Source organism: Cynocephalus volans, chromosome 12 (genome assembly GCF_027409185.1).
Source record: "Cynocephalus volans isolate mCynVol1 chromosome 12, mCynVol1.pri, whole genome shotgun sequence".
In the NCBI taxonomy this organism is placed as follows: domain Eukaryota; kingdom Metazoa; phylum Chordata; class Mammalia; order Dermoptera; family Cynocephalidae; genus Cynocephalus; species Cynocephalus volans.
Genome location: NC_084471.1, coordinates 15,292,507 through 15,310,676, shown reverse-complemented (window position 1 = coordinate 15,310,676; position 18,170 = coordinate 15,292,507).

Sequence of the window (18,170 nt, the reverse complement as noted above, 5' to 3'; positions counted from 1 at the left end):
TGGAACCAGTGATTTTAGAATGGAGGAGCAGGTTAGGGTATCCTCTAAGGTTCTGAAGTACTGGCTGCTAAGAGACAAGCTTTATTTTTCCTTCTGAAAAAATAATGAAATTAGCATTTTCTTTTTATCTCTGCACACCAGGAATTCTCAAAGGAACTATAAAGTTATTCTATGGAAGCTGCAACGACAACCTTCTTTGGCAAAGTAATTCTATGGAGAACCCACATGATTAAATACAACTGTATCATTTACAAATGCTGGTACACATTGGATGACATAATCCCCCCTGAAATGTTACAGACACATGAAATAAATGATGTCTATATTTGAGTCTATCGAAGTGGCACATGTTATCACACAATTTAGAGCTGGAAGGAGCTTGGAAATTCTTTATAATTCTACTTCCTACCTAATTCAGAAATTGACTCTTTACTGGCCTTGTAAACTCTTTGAATATCGAGGTGGAAGGAGTGTTGTGTTGGAATTAGCCCATTTTAATCCACATTCCAGTCACATGGGCTCTAGAGTTAGGTGGACATGGGCATCATTATTCACACTAGATTATTTATGACAGATGTAGGTATATTGAAGCTCATGAAGTCAACTGACTTGAAAAAGCTTTTATAGATAGGAAGCAGTGATGTCAGGATTCAAAGCCAGGGCTCTCTGACTCCAGAATGAAAATGACAAATGTTTTGTTAATCTATTTTCTTTTTTACCTAGCATTTTTCAGATAATTTGTAGAGAAGTTTCATGACTTGCCCACAAAGGTAGGAATCTTCTCTTCTTCAAGCTTAACATAGCTAACTCCTTCCACTACTTTTAAAAGAAGCAGTTTTCATTCTTTTGACCATCTAGTTTTACATCTGCCCAGTCCTATTCTCCACTTCTCTTTCTCTTCATGTAGACAAGATATTATCATTACCATCCACCATGACCTGGTTGAAATGTTGCAACAACTTTATATTGCAATCCCAGCTTGTTGGAGCCAAAGAAGACTTGGCCAAGAAGTATACACATGAAGGCTGCATAGGAGAATTACTGCCTGATAGAGATAGCTGGTGACTTGGAGTGGGAAGTCTTAGTGCTCATACCAGCTCTTCTCTCCATCACTGTTAAACCATTGGAAAGTCACTTATGCTCTTTAAGTCTCAGTTTCCACAAGTGAGAAAAAGAATAGTTTCTAGTGTTCAGATCTTTTACCTTCTTGGTTAAATTTATTCCTAATTTTTTTAATTCCTAAATTTTAATGTTGTTGGTGGTGTTGCTATTGTAAATGGGATTTTTTTCTTGATTTGTTTTTTGGACCATTCGTTGTTAGTATATAATGCTACTGAATTTTTATGTTGATTTATACACTGAGGCTTTACTAAATTTTTAAATTATTGCTAAAAATTGTTTGGTGGAGCCTTTAGGGTTTTCTGTATATAAGATTATGTCATCTGCAATCAGAGACAATTTGACTTCTTTCTTTACAATTTGGAAGTCTTTTATTTCTTTTTCTTGCCTAATTGCTCTGGCTAGGACTTCCAGTATTATGTTGAATAGAAGTGGCAAGAGTGCTTATCATTGTCTTGTCCTGTTCCTCATCTTAGAAAAAAAGCTTTCAACTTTTCACAGGTGAGCATATTAGTTTTGGGCTTGTGGTATACAGAATTTATTGCATTATGATACATTTTACATACTTAATTTGTCAAAGGTTTTTATAAACCTTCAAACACCCTTTTTACGAAAGGGTGCTCAATCCAGTCAAATGCTTTTTCTGTGCGTATTGATATAATCACACAGTTTTGTTTTTCATTCTGCTAATGTGGTTTATTACATTAATTGATTTGAATATGTTGAACTATCCATTCTGGTACAGTCATGTGTCACCTAATGCTGGGGATAAATTCTGAGAAATGCATCATTAGGTGATTTCATTGTTCTTGGTTGGCAGTACTTTATCTTTCAGCACTTTGAATACATTGTTACACTTTCTCCTGGCCTGCAAAGTTTCTAGTGAAAAATCCACTGGTCGACTTGTGGAGGATTCTTGTATGTAAGAATCTTCTTTTGTCTTGCTGTTTCCAAGATTCTCTCTTTGTCTTTAATTTTTGACAGTTTGATTATAATATGACTTGTCTTCTTTGGGTTGGATCTTTTTGAAGAACTTTGAGCTTCCTGTCCCTAGATGTTTATATCTTTCCCCAGATTTGGGAAGTTTTAACCCATTACTTAAATAAATTTTATCACTCTCTTCTGCTTTTAGAAGTCTTGTAATGTAAATTTAGCTCTCTCGACAGTGTCCCACAAATCTTCTAGCACTTCTTTATTTCTTTTTATTATTTTTCCTCTTCTGACTGTCTTATCAAATGACCTGCCTTTGAGTTCACAGATTCTTCAATTCTGCCATTGATGCTCTCTATTAAATTTTGTATTTTATTCATTGTATTCTTCATCTTTAGTATTTCTGTTTGGTTCTTTGTTATGATTTCAATTTCTCTGTTAAAGTTCTCATATTATTGGTGTATTGTTTTACTGATTATGTTTAATTTTTTTTCTTTGTATTTCCTTGCAGTTCACTCTGCTTCCTTAAAAAATAATTTAAATTATCTGTCTGGCAATTTATAAATCTCCATTTCTTTGGAGCCAGTTACTGGAAAATTGTTCTGTTCCTCTGGTGGTGTTAAATTTCCTTGTTTTTTCATGTTTTTTGTTGCTTTGCATTAATGTGTGTGCATTTGGTGAAGAAGTCATCTCTTCCAGACTTTACAGGCTGATTTTGGAGGGAAAAGGCCTTCTCTTACAGGATGGTGCAAAGGCACTAATGAGGTTGGGTGCAGTGGGCCTGACTCCATGCGAGTGTAGTGCTGTAGTCTCCATGCGGCTCTGTCAGATGAGGTCAACATTGGTGAAAATTGCTGGTGTATTCAACAAGTGGTCAAAGCTGTGGGTGTCTGCAGTGGTGATGAGGGCTGTTGGGATCTTTGGTAGCAAAGGCTGTTGGGGTCCTCTTTATCTCTTTTTCTCCTACTGGGGTAGTTATGGCAAGAGTATTTCTCTTGACATCAGGTCTGGCTTGCAGATGCACTCATGGTGGTATTGGTACTGATATCTGACGTGCAGCACCTGTGGAATGGAGCACCATCATGTGTGTGGAACCACAGCTCCACGGTCCAAGGTGGTGGTGGCACCAATACTCAGGGTATGTATCCCCACTGCCACATTGACAGTGGTGTGCCAGGTGCAGGTGCTTTTGGAGCAGCTGGAGAGCCAGGGTTTGAAAACCCATCTGCAGACACACAGATAGCTACAGCATCTCTGTAGTCTAGAGTATCTTGCTGTGAAGGCGGAGTTGGCATCCAGAGCATAGGCACAGGCATACAGATTATGGCTCTGGGGCTGGGTGTGGCTCTAAACCCATGGTGGTGGTGACTTTGGTGTCTTTAGCATAGGCTGGCCAGAGAGCTGGGATCTACAATGTGGGCATGTGTGGAGTGGCTTTGGCTCTGCGGTCTGGAGCACACAGGGGTTGGGAGGGTTGGTGGCTTCAGTTCTGGTGCAGTACAACAGTGGCTCCTTCTTGGTTGGGGCATGCAGTAGCATCTCCCTCCCCTCAGGTGTCTTCTTGGGAGGGAAATCTGTAGTAGTGGTGATTGTTGGTTACCTCAGTGGTGAAAGATGCCAGTGTCCCCTGCAGATCAGATCACTGGGAATTGCGGTGTCACGTGCCCCATTATATGCTTATAATACTGATAATTTCCTACCTTTTTTGTTTGTTTCTAGCTATTTCCAGTCATCTCAGTTATGCCAATCTCTCCAGGTATCCTTTCTGGGTGATTGTTCTGTTTTTATTTCTTGACTGTGTTGCTGCAGATACTTAATTGGACCATTGAGCTCACCCAAGGCTATTTTAATTTGGGGATAGTTGTCTATTTGTTGTTTTTGTGGGGAAATGAAGGCTGGTATCTCCTACTCTGCCATTTGGCTGACATCACTCTCAGTCCCTCCATTATTAAATTCAAAAACATTTATGTGCAAATACTGTGTGCCAGAAAGTGTTCCAAAAACTAAAGTTATAGCAGCAAATAAAACAATCTCTACTTTCATATAACTTATATTTGAGTGGGGATTTTAGAGAGCTTAATACTAGTTCTTACACTTTCTAGCTATGTGAGCTTTATCTTTTTAAAGGAGTCATTTGCTCCCCTTATTGCTTTTTCATGAAAATGAAATGAGATAATCTTGCATGCAAAGCCCTTAGCTTATCATAAGCACTCGGTTGATATTAGCTGTTGCTTTCATTATTTTATGGCAAATGGTGGCAAACTTTTCTTATATTTATTACTGTAAGGTTTTTAAGAAAGGCATGGGGCAAGTGAGGAGGTCCGTAGACTAAGAATAAAGAGAGCTGAGTTGTCGTTCCAGCCCCATATGTAATCACACCAGGCTGTCTTCCTCCTCTGCATCACAATTGCCTCCCATCGTGAGCAATGGGAGGAGCTAGGTGGTCTCTCATAGTCTTTGCTATTCTAAGATCTCTGAGTCTCTGACTGTTTAGGATGGTGGAAGGAACATTGGACTGAGAGCCCAGAAACTTGTGTTGAAGTCTCAGCTCTTCCCCTAATTCTACCTATGACCTCTGGTGACTCGGTTTCCTCTCTGAACCTCAGTTCTCTTGCCTATAGTAACAGAAAGGCGAACTATGGTCTCCAGTGCCCCTAGTTCTAACCTTCTGAGTTGGAGGTCAGGGCAAGGGTCATCAGATTGACAGGGGACTTCTGCAACGCTGGGACAGGAATCATGAAATCTGGTCCTGCTGTCTAGTTACTAGCAGTTAATAATGATAGTGATGCTGGTGGTACCAACCGTTCATTGAACGTTTATGGTGTTCTAGCCTCTGTGCCATGTATTTCATTTGTACTGTTAATGTAATCCTCAAAATCCACATCAAAATTGCTTTTATCACTTATATATATAAAAACGAATGAAATACTGCCATTTACAACAACATGAATGGACCTTGAGAGAATTATATTAAGTGAAACAAGTCAGGCACAGAAAGAGAAATACCACATGTTCTCACTTATTGGTGGGAGCTAAAAATTAATATATAAATTCACACACACACACACACACACAAAAAAAAAAAAAAAAAAAAAAACGGGGGGGGGAGAAGATATACCAACCACAATTACTTGAAGTTGATACGACAAGCAAACAGAAAGGACATTGTGGGAGGGGGGAGGGAGAAGGGAGGGAGGTTTTGGTGATGGGGAGCAATAATCAGCCACAATGTATATCGACAAAATAAAATTTTAAAAAACTATTGCTTTTATCATTTTCCATTTTACAGATGTAGTAATGGATCCACAAAGAAGTTAGGTAACTTTCTCCAGACCACAGAGGGGGGAAAAGGAGGAGCAGAACTGGAACCTGGGGAGTCTGACTCCAGGGCACCTACCCTTCCTACCTTCACTGATGTTTCCTCATTCCAGCATGAGCTACAGTTTCATAGTAGAATCATTTTAAAGAATCAGTGTATATAGTGCTTTAAAATTTATAAAGCTTTTAAAAATTATATTCATCTGATCAAGTCCTCTTAATATTGGTTTTATTGCCTTGATTTTGGAGCTGAAAAAACTGAGGATTGGAAAAGTTAAGTGATTTTGCACACGGATTCATAAATTGGCCATAGCAGAGACATTACTTTAAACGGGTGCTCCTGATTCACAGTTCAGGGATTTCTCTGCAACATGGCACGTAATTCTGTGAAAAGAGAAAGAATCACCTCCCCGGGACCTGCTTCACATGTGAGAATGTGAGAAAGTGTTTTAGAAGCTGTAAAATGTACTCCAAACACAGGTCCTTATGGCCTTAAGTTTAAAAGCAGGTCCCCATTCTCCCAGTACCTGTATCTGTTCATAGCATCTTCCAGACCACTCCTTAATGAGCTCACTGTGGTGCTGTATATGGGAAATGATGCAGGCAGGAAATCCTCTTTTCCTCTAGTGTTTCAACTGCTTGAGGCTCTGATGCCTGCAGGTCCCCATGGTGGGGCAGATATGACAAGTTAATTCTGAGCATGTGGGACTGGAGCAAGCCTTGCAGCTGTGCAAGGAGAGGGCCTCCAGTCTCTGCTGGCATGGAGGAAAAGTCAGGTATGCCTAGTGGATTATCAGAGTCAAATTGTATTATGAAGGAAACCAATTCTCTTGGTTTCCCTGGAGAATTGTTCTGTCTACCTGGTAGCAGGGGGAGGGGCTGATCAGGGAGCTATTACACAGGCTGGTGACTACTTTATAATATGGAGAATTCAGAATGGTATTGGAGGTTTACAGTTGAACAAAACAAATATCAAAGATGGTTGGGCTTCTCTCCTCATTTTTAGGGTTTACAGAATCACATAAACCATGAAGGCTTTGGAACGACTGGCACTGAATCCTCAGTAGCTTTTGTCCACCTTTAAGCCATCCACCACCCCCATTCCCGTGACCCACAAGGCAAATGACCAGTAAGGTGGGGCTGAGAACATGTCATCTCCCAATGTAACAATAGTGTCTAGAAGAAGCAGTTCAGTTACAAAGATTATGTGGCAGAATAGCCATTGCCCTAGAACCTTTCTTTCCTCCTGCCCTGCTTTAGTTCAGTTCTAATTTGTACCCTAATTTTGACCCTGCTCCTCATCTTTAGGCTTGCTTGTTGGTTGACTTCAGTTTTCTGGGTTGGCTCATAGTGTAGCTAACAATGTAGCAGGTAGGGTCTTGCTTGGACTTTCCTGTTCAGCTGTTTCTCCTCCAGATCCTCTGATAAGACACACCACACTCTTCTTTACTGGCTAGGTCTTCCCTCCCAGGGCCCTCTTAGATCCTGTGCCCTTCCCTAGACTTATGGGAGAACAGATACGAAGTTAACTGATCTTACACCGGTAACTTACTCCAGGCTGCAGAGCAAGAAAGAGATTGGACCAGTGTTGGATGGTGTATTAGTCCATTTCTGTTGCTCATAACAAAATACCCAGAACTGTTTAACTTGTAAGAAAATGAAATTTATTGCTTAGTTTCTGAGGCGGGGGAGTCCAAAGTCTAGAGAACATATCTGATGAGAGCCTTGGTGGTGGTGACAGTGACAGCAGGGTATCACATTGCAAAAATGGTGGAGCAGAGAGAGCGAGAAAGACTAACCTCCTCATTTACTCTCCTTTTAAAGCCCTCCAGACCACACCCCTGACCTCCAGTTTTAATCCTTTCACTAGGGCACGGTCTGGTCTTACCCTCTAATCACCTCTTCAAGGCCCCACATTTCAATTACCATAATAGGATATCCCACCCACTTAGCACTGTCACAGTGGGGGTCAAGTTTTGGGGGGACACAATTCAAGCTACAGTGGGTTGGGGGAGGACATTCAATCCACTACAGATTAAAGTGAGGAAACAGGGCAGATTTGGGAGAAGTTTCCCATAATTAGAGTTGGGGTAACAATACTATATTAGTAAGCATTCTATTAGTAGGATATACACATACACACACACATACAAGAGAGAAAGGGAGAGTGGGAGATAGAGATTTATTATAAGGAATTGTGTCACATGATTACCAGTGCTGAGATGTCCCTCAGTTTGCCCTCTGTAGGCTGGAGACCCAGGAAAGCCAGTGCTGTACTTCATTCTGAGTCCAAAGGCCTGAGAACCTGGAGAGCCAAGGGTGTAAATCCCAGTCGGAGTGCTGGAGAATGTAAGATGAGATGTCCCAACTCAAGCAGTGAGACAGAAAAAAAAGGGGCCAGGGTGGGGGTAAATTCTCCGTTTTTCCTCTTTCTGTTCTATTCAGGTCCTCAGTGAATTGGATTATGCCCACCCACACTGGGCAGTCCACTTTACTGAGCCCACCGATTCAAATACTAATCTCATCCAGAAGTAGCCTCACTGACACCCCCAGAAACAATGTTCAATCTGGACACCCTGTGGCCAGTCAAGTTGCCACATAAAATTAACCATCACAAATACCAATATTAATTCTACTACTGCTACTTACAATGACAAAACCCACCACCAATGTCCACTGAGCACTGTGTGCCGGGCTAAGCACATTGTAAGAGGTGGGTTTGTAACTACCCCACTTTACTGATAAAGAACCTGAGACACAAAGAGGCTAAGTTATTTCCCAAGGTCAAAGGGTAGTCAGCATTCCAAATAGAGTGCAGGGAGGAGAAGGGCAATAAGGACTTTCTTGTTCGGACTCGTGTTAATCCAGAGGAGGAAGAGAGCAGTAGGGAGTTCTTAGTAAATCAGGAAAAAGCTCTGATGTTTCAAGTAATGGAAAATCTCACTCACACGGGCTGTGGGCACCATGGCTAGAAAGTCCAGAAGTACCATGGATTTCAGAGTTTGTTTCATTTAGGGGCTCACAATGTTCTGGGGGCTGCAGCTCCATATCCCCCCAACTCTCTTGGTTCCGTTCTCTTTTGTAGTTTGCTTTGATCTCAGGCTGACTTCTGTGTTAGTGATATGCATGCTGACAGCTCCTGGGGTTACCCGATTCCTCACTTGCATTCAGGAGCAGGGAAATGAGTTTTCATCTCCCTCTACTGAATAAAATTCTTGACAATAGAACCTGTGCCCTTGGGAGAATGCCATGTGCTGGCTGGGGTAGGCTCTGACCCAAGGACAAAGGAGCATGGGGTTGAGGTGACTGCACTGAGTTTGCAAGTCCTGGGTTTTATGATTTCAAGGATTTTTTTCAGCTCTGGCATTAAAAGTGTCTACAAAAAAATGGTGAATCCATGCCAAATATACCTACTATCTAGCCATCTTGTCATTTCTTCAGCTGTAATTCATAGGAAGTGACGTAATCCATCCACCTCCTCCTGTGGGAAGTGAGAAGAGGGATAGGGACAGCTGGCAAGGTGGAGGAAACGGGCTGGAGACCTCAAGTTGCTCTCTGCAGGCATGCGTCTGGTCTTTGAAAGGTGCTCAGATGGAGATACAGCTGCTCAATGTCTTCGAAATTGAGGGAAAGCATAGGTGGAGAAGGTAGATATAGAGCTTATGGGCTGCTCCCAGAGCCACTGGCAAGCAGTAGGGGCTCAGCATGAATGGTTTGACAGAGCACGTCAGCATGCTGGGAGAAGCATCATTATCCTCACTTGGTTTCCAGCCATCTGCTCCCTCTAGCCATTGGCCAGCCTCAGGTAACAGGGAAACTGAGCTCAGGATCAGATCGGTGTCCCAGCAAGAAAAATGCAAGAAGCCAAAAGCCAAGGACATGGCGGTAAGTGGTCTCAGGTTGGCATCTTTCAAAAGTTGGGGTCTCTTATGTACTCAGTTCTTTCTTCTGCTTCCTACAGACTTTTTGTTTCCAAGCAGTTGTTGGATTCAAACCCAATGCCTGTCTTTGACCCTGATGTGAGCCTACATTATGTTTGCCTTATAGTCCACTTGATTCTGCTCCCATGGGCTCAACCTTGATTTCTTAATCCTAATCAACAGCTGCTTTCATTGCTTATGGGTATATCCCACAGGGATAATACTGACAGCAGGCACCATATATTGAGTGCCTTCTCTGTGCTTTGAGTTTTACAGAGACTATTCTAACAACACTGCTGGTTGGTTATTATTATTTCCATTTTGCCTATGAGAAAATGGAGGCTCAGAACACTTAAGTAACCTGCCCAGGGTCTTTCAATTTTTTTTTTTAATTTTAACTTCTCAATGTACAATGTAGTTGATTTTCATGACCCTTAACGCCTCCCTGCTCCCTCTCTCTCTCCCCTCCTCCCCACTTACATCATATCTGTTCACTTGTCTAAAAAGTTCAGGGAATTGTTGTGATTATTGTGTCTTCTTCTTCTCCCCATCCTTTATTTGTTTGTATGTTTGTTTATTTATTTATTTATTTTTAGCTCCCACAAATAAGTGAGAACATGTGGTATTTCTCTTTCTGTGCCTCACTTGTTTCACTTAATATAATTTTCTCTAAGCCCATTCTTTTTTATAGCAGAGTAGTATTCCGTTGTACAGATATACCACAGTTTCCTTATCCACTCATCTGATGATGGACATTTGGGCTGGTTCCAACTCTTGGCTATTGTAAATAGTGCTGCAATAAACATTGGAGTACAGCAAAACGGTGCAGCCTCTATGGAAAATGGTATGGAGGTTCCTCAGACAATTGCAGATAGATCTGCCATAAGACCCAGCTATCCCACTGCTGGGAATATACCCAGAGGAATGGAAATCATCATGCCAAAGGGATACCTGTCTCTCAATTTGTTAAGTGGTAGTGTTAGGTTCAGATTAATTTCTACCTGACTCCAACATTTTTTTCTTTCAACAACACTCTGCTACATTCTTTATTAAAGCAGAGCAAGTGAGAATCTTTAGGGAGGCAGGGGTGAATGTACAGATGATCCTCAGCTCTGTTCCCCAGGGTTTCACTTTCCATTTGGGTCCCTTTCTGGCTGGTTCCTCCTGGGATACCATGCCGAGTCCCCAAAGGCCTACCATTTTTACACGTGGGCCCAAGCTTAACAAAACTCCCTTTACCTCTATCCCTTTAACACAACTGAGACAGGCTGGTATTTTCAGAAAGATTTTTACTGAACACCAGGCAAAACTGAAAGGAAATAATTGCAGCAAATATAGAAGCATAAAAATAGCCAGCTTTCCAACTACACGTTTCTGGCTGTAGGAATCACAGTGAAAACAGCAGAAAGATTTCTGTTGCCCAAACCTGATACTCCGGAAGCTTTCTCCCCCCCAAAAGCTGCTACAAAGTCCATTTTGGTGGAGCTCAACCATGTCTATATTTCTGGTATGGGCTGGGAGTCAAGAATCTGACCCAGGGGAGGAATGAGCAGCGGGGGCTTGGCTGCGGGATCCCAGTCTCCCCGAAGTCTCATTTGGGCCCATAGCCTTGACTGCCAGCCATAGGCTGATGCTTCCCATGTCGTGGTCTCTGGTCCAAGCTTCTCTCCTGAAACCTCCTGGACATCTCCACTTGGATACCCTGTAGATAACTGAGCTCCCGTAGATATTTGAACACATCATCTGTTTTCCCTCCAAACTCCTTCCTACTCCTTCAGTAAATGGCACTACACTCCACCCAGTTGGACAAGGTTGATACCGGGAAAAAGTCTTTCCTGACTCTTCCCCTATGTCCTATTGGCCATTAAGTTCTGTCTGTGTTGTTTTGTTTTGCTTTTTTCTCAATGTCTCTTTACTTCTTCCCATCACCTCCACTACCACTCACATTCAGGTCACCTTTATCTCTCCCCTGAACTGTTGCCTCAGCCTCCTAACTAGTTTTACTACCTTCAGTTATACCTAATTCCATCTATTCTCCTTGCTAGAGCTGAAACATTTAAAACACAAATCTTTGTTATTTTATTTTATTGCTTAAGGCCCTCCAGGAGTCCTCCCTTGCCTTCAGAATAAAATCGATCATAATCTGACCCTGTTCATTCCTCTCCGCTTATGTCTCAGACCCCTGTACTTCTTGTATCTGGTACCCGGCACCTTGTCCCTTCTCTTGTCATTCTGAACCAGGTTCATTTCCTCTAATGTGCTACTCTGGTGTCTGGGCCTTTGACAAGGCTCTTCCCTTTGGATGGAATATCCCTGTCCTAAGCCCCCTTTCCTGGTTTCACCTGGTAGGTCTTAACTTAGATGTAACTTGCTCCAAAATGTTATCTATATCCCATAAAACTGGTGTTCAGTGCCTCTCTTGTGGGTCCTAACTTAATACGTATTGCTTATAACACTTTCTAGGTTTTGTGAATTTCTGCCCAATAACAGGGGTCCATGAGGAAGTGACCATGTCACCTGATTCACTATTATAGCATCATTTGTTATCACAGTGCCTGACACAGAATACACAGCATTCAATAAATATCTGATCAATAGATGAATAGATGGATATATGAATGAAAATGGGTAGCCGTGGCCTTGGAGGGGAATGCCTTGGTCAAACATTGGCATAGAAAACAAAAGACCAGCTCATCTGACAAACATTTCCAGAATATCTCCTCTGTGTCAGGCTGCGTGCTGGGCAATATGGACCCAAGAGGCAAAAGTCAGACTTCTTCCTAATCAGTAGGACCCTGAGCTTGGACCACTTCACTCTTGTTACCCTCTCACTACCTTGAATCTCACCTCTTAGCAAGCCTAACTAGTATGCATTCCCAGTAAGCAGGTTCCTAGGGGCCTTGTCTGGCCCAGTTTACAGTAGCAGAATTAAGTTTTAAGAGAAAATCTAGTTCCTTTCTCTTTCCTCTTCTCTTCTTTCCCTTCCTTTTCCTTTCCATTTATCTCCTTTCCTTTTCTATTTAGGGGAAACCACACACTGTTTCTCTGTCTTCCCCCACTTTCTTCTTTCTCTTTTAATTCATTCTTGATGCTCTGGATCTCACATTTATTGTCTTTTATTTAAGAATATGTTGGTGGGAACAGGGTTAATGCATTTCCAAAGGTGGCATGTTAGCATCGTAATTGATTACCCTGGATCCTCTCTGACTGACATGCCCATGTGGACTGTTCAGAAGTGGGAGGGGGGTTTTGGGTGAGTGAAGTCAGGGAAGGATTCAAAAGGGATTAGTGCTAATTCCTCCCAGACACCTCCTTGTGATGTTTCTCAGTCAACAAGAGATTAGACAGGGGAGAAGGTTTAAACACAGTCACGCCTCTTTCCTTGCCTACTAATCCCCTCCTCTAAATTCCCACACTCAGCCCTGGTTCAGGGCCCCTAAGCATGTATGTGCTGATGCTCATGGAGTCGTCGGAGGGCCTTCTATCCTGCTCTTGGACTGCTCAGAAAAGCCCTGAGAATCAAAGACTTCTGGTGCTGCTTCCCACACATGGGACTCTGGGAGAGGTGGAAAGATGGGAAGCTGCTGCATGGTCTATGGGGTTGGTGGGAGGGCAAGGTGAGACAAGAGTGGGTGTGTAGGCACAAGACAGGGAGAGAAAGAAGAAAGCAGGAAGGTTTCTATCTGCATCTTATCACTGCTCTGTTCTGCAACCTCAGTGGTTATGGCGGACAGACTCCAGGGTGGCCACCATGATCCTCATCTCCAAGAGTTCACACCCCTTTCTTTCAGCAAGGATGATTTCTGTCACTTACTTCTAACCAACAGATATGTCAGGGGTGATGCAACATCACTCCTATGATTGCATTACATTAGGTAAGACTCATTTTGCTACTGTACTCTCTCAAATCTCTCTCTCTCTCTTCACTTCCTCACTCACTCTTGCTCTCTCTATGGCTGGCTTTGAAGAAGATCCTAGAATTGCAAAGAACTAAATGCTGCCGACAACGTCATGAGGTTGAAGGAGGACCTTTAGCCTTAGATGAGAACCCAGCTCTGACTGACACCTTGATTGCAGCCTTCTGAGACCCTGAGCGGAAGACCCTAAGCTGTGCCTGGACTCCTGCTGCACAGAAATGTGAGAGAGTAAATGCTGTGTTGTTATAAGCCACCAAGTGTGTTGTAACTTATTCTGTAATAATAGAAACCAACAGTGATAGAAAACTAATACAGTGGTCCCTTTTCCTTTCTCCCTTGAGCATCAGGGCCTGGATGCGTTTATCTTCTTCCGTGATACAAATGGTTTCTTAGGAAAGCACCCTAAACCTGTTCATACTAACATGAACTTGACTGACCACAGCTCAGGTTGCTATGCTCTGCCTGCATACACAAGGGAATCTTCATAGCTGTGGCTCCTTGTAAAGAAGTTGATTGGTCTTTTCTGAGTATTAAGTTTAGATAGTTCACCATTTCTTGAATTTTGTCCCTCTTTTTTAGGGAGTGGGTTGTAGTAGCATTTTTAATTTTTCTTTCTTTTTTTTTCTTTGAAACTATTCTTTACTTGACAAGTGTTCAAGTTCTGCTGTTTAGGCTTGGGGAGGGTGGAAGGGGTGGATAGAATTATTTCCATTGTCGACTTTAAAACCCCTTTCTCAAAGCACATCCACTCTAGGCCAGAGTGGCTGGAAGCTCCCCAGTCAGGACATTCATAGGTAAAAGACAGCACTGGGGCCACGGAGTCTCCCGGCAGGAGTAGGTATGAGCACTGGCATGGGATTTCTGGGTGAGAACAGCTCTTACTCTTTCCACTTCACTTGTAGGTGCATGAGCTTCACAGAATCAGAAATATATCTCACTGGCTGTGAGCAAGTTATTTAATCTCTTTTAGCCTGTTTCTGTTTTCAACACATGATTATTATGAAAATCGAATAAGATAATTTGGTAAAAATTTCTCAGCCCTATGCTTAGCCCCTAGCTTGTTATTTTTTTCCCTTTGTCAGTGGGCATGGAGGAGGGAGGTGAGTGAGGGACAGGACGAATGAAGTTTCTCAGAGATGAAACGCTGAATCTTACAGCTGTCTGGCTTGCACTTCTTCACTCTCTTTCCGCCTGGTTTCCTCTCCTTCCCCCCTCCACCCCCATCTTCTGATCTCCTGATTGAACACATGCAAAACGATTAGAACAGTGCCTGGTCGTAAATGCTGGTTGTTGCTGTTTTTGCTATTTTTATTTTATTGTAGTCATCATCGTGATCATCAGCATTTCCTCCCTTATTCCTCAGCTTATTCTTCTTTCTCCAGTATGGGTAATATACCTATACCTTTTTCTGCAATGTTGAAGCTGGGAGCCTATGTAAATCACATTTCCCAAACTCCCCTGCTATCTGGCTTCTTGTTCGTTTTTGCCAGCTAGGAGACACCATCAGCAGGAAGAAATCTTTGTATTTGACTCCCTTTTTCTGCTTTTGGCAGTGTCTCCAGAAAGGGCTGTATCCCTTTGGAGGATCCTAGATTTAGCCACAGAAGCCCCTTCGTGGTGCTCCCAGCTTCAACATCACGGCCCCTCCTCCACGGTCTAGCACTGACCAGGTGGCATCCCAGGAGTGCTGCAGGGAATACACTCCTGGGCTGTGCTGATATTATCTCTTCCTTTCGTTCCTGCAGCCCTAATGGTGGTTGCTGCTCCCTGCAGTTACCCATGTCCCTGCTATCGAACCACCTTCTTTTTGCTTTCTCAGCCTTGGAGACACTTTGGTAACTAGTTCCTTGTATTACAACTTTTCTTTTAAGAATACCCAGTATGGCTTCTGTTTTCCTGCGTGGACACTGACTCTTAAAGGCAGTGACTTCTGTCTGTTCACCCTGTGGAGAGAGGGATTACAAGTAATTTTAGAATCAGAGCCTTTAATATTAACTGCTTTCTAATGGTGTCCCATGTTAGAACATCAGCAGACAGGGAACTAAAACCACTTCCAAACTCACTTTCTCAAGGCTACAGAAGGAGAAAGTAGAATATACATGGATCCCTTTTCCTCCTGCCTGAATTACACGTACACGGCGACCCCTGAAGCTGGTTGCTCATGCACTTGTGTCAGTGTTGGTCTGCAGAGTGCCAAGAATCATTAACTCTTTCTTGAATTCTGCATGATCTTTTATACTTATTCTCCTCCTTTCCTACCTCAGCATCTACTTCCTCCTCTTCCGTCAGTCAAAGTGATCTTGAAGAAAGATCCTTGAATATCCAATAAACTAGCTCCTATGATGATTTCTAAAAAGCTAATGTTTACTGAATATTCTACTGTACAATGTAGGTAATATTTTTCCAATGAGAAAACTGTGGTGTGGAAATATTTTTTTATTATTTTCCCATGATTACTGAGGTAATAAGCAATGGAGTTGAGATTCTAAACCAATGTTGTCTGAATCCAAAATTCAAAAATTTAATAACTATATTATTCTACCTTTTATTCAGCTTGTGCTGTCTCCACTTTTGTCTCCCCCCCTTCCTCTGCCCTTGCTACCTACCTTCTTCTTTCCTTCCCCCTTTTTTGTCTTCTTTTCTCTTAAAAAACAGGAAGCTGTGTCCAGAAGCACTACAGTGCTAGCTTTCTCTCTTATCTCATTGGTTAGTATCAGAGCTCATGTTCGTACCTGAGTGAATCCCTGTCAATGGGGTAAAATTATCATGATTGGCCTAGGCTGTGTGGTGTAAGGGAGTATATGGAGTAAATTGTCAAGAACTGTGAAGTATCTGAAAATTTATTCTACTGCTACAGTTTTCTGGATGCTGGCAGATGACATGAGACTCCTGGGTCAGAGATAAAGCAACTTGAGTGCTCATAGAACAGCAGCAGCATGAACTCCCAGTTTGCATTGTTTTCCCTGCCTCTAAATTCCCACAGGGGCAGAATGTTGGGGCCCATGAGGGTTGGCATCACAGCTTAGGAACTTCAAGCTTAGGGAACTCAAATCTTTTATAATAGGCTGCAAAGAAATCTTCTGTGTCCTGTGAGTCAATGTAGCACAATCTAAATTTTGTATGTTTAGGATTGAAAAAGGAGGAGGGAAACAGGAAAAAGCATTTGAAAGAACAATGGCTAACACATTTTTCATATTTGTTGAAAACTATGCACTCACAGAACCAAAAAGCTCCATGAATCCTCATTAGAGTAAACATGAAGATAATCACACAAATACACGTAAGTTAAATTTCTGAAAACCACATACTTACAGCTAACTGATTCTTGATAAAGGCAAAATATTGGGGTAAAGACTGCCTCTTTGATAAGAGGTGCTGGGAAAACTTGGCATCCATATGCAAAAGAATGAAACTAGACCCATACCTCTCACTTATACCAAAATCAACTCAAAATGGATTAAAGACTTTAATATAAAACCTGAAACTATAAAACTCCTAAAAGAAGACATATAGAAACACTTCAGGAAGTAGGACTGAGCAAAAACTTCATGACTAAGACCCCCAAAGCACAGGCAACAACAAAAAAATAAACAAATGGGATTATATAAAATTAAAAGGCCTCTGCACAACAACAACAACAAAACAATTAAGAGAGCAAAAAGACAACCTATGTAGTAGGAGAAAATATTTGCAAACTATGTATCCAACAAAGGATTAATATCCAGAATATACAAGGAACTCAATCAACTTAACAGTAAAAAGCAAGTGACCTGATTTAAAAATGGGCAAAAGAGCTAAACAGGTATTTCTCACAGGAAGATATTTGAATGGCCAATAGACACATGAGAAAATGCGTAACATCACTAAGAATAAGGGAAATGCAAATCAAAACCACACTGAGATATCATCTCATGCTGGTTAGACTGGTCATTATTAACAAGACAGAGAAGAACAAATGCTGACAAGGATGAGGAGAAAGGGGAACACTCCTACACTGTTGATAAGACTGTAAGTTAGTTTAGCCATTATAGAAAACAGTATGGAGTTTCCTCAAACAACTACAGATAGAACGGCCATACAATCCAGCAATTCCACTGTTGGGTGTATACACAAAGGAAAGGAAATTATCATGTCAAAAGGATACCTGCACTGCCATGTTCATTGCAACTCTATTTGCAATAGCCAAGAGTTAGAACCAACCTAAATGTCTATCACTGAATGACTGGGTAAGGAAAAAGTGGTATATATACACAATGGAATACTACTTTGCCCTAAAAGGAACGAAATTCTGCCATTCGCAGCAACATGGATGAACTTAGAGAAAAGTATCTTAAGTGAAATAAGCCAGGCACAGAAAGAGAAATACTCACAGGTGGGAGCTAAAAAAATAAACAAATAAATTTTAAAAAGAAAGATACAACAATCACGATAATTCCTTCAACTTTCAAAAAGAGAGAATGGAAATGAGACCACTAGAGGAGGGAAAGCGGGAGGAGGAGGTGGGTAAGGGAGGAATTGTAAAGGGTCACAGAATGAATACATTGTGTGATGATGAAAGCAGTAATTATCCTGATTTGAGCATCACATATTGTACACAGGCATTGATATTCAATGCTGTACCCACAGATATGTACAATCAATTATGTTTCAATAAAAAGAAAAATAAGAAAAAAAGAGGAAATAAAAGTAGTCAGGGAGAGGGAGGGGAAGACATCACATACAGAGGAACAAATTTAACAGTGACAGCAGACTTTGTATCAAAATATATGAAAGATAGAAGACATTGAAGTGACATATTTAAACAACTAAACAGAAAAAAACTGTTTATCCAGGGAAAATATTTTTTTCAAAAATTAAGACCAAAAGAAACTTTTTGGAAAAGCAAAAGCTGGGACAATTTATAACAACAAAATATTCTGGTAGATGAATGTGTATAAAACTATGCTCTCTACCTTAGGTGAATCAT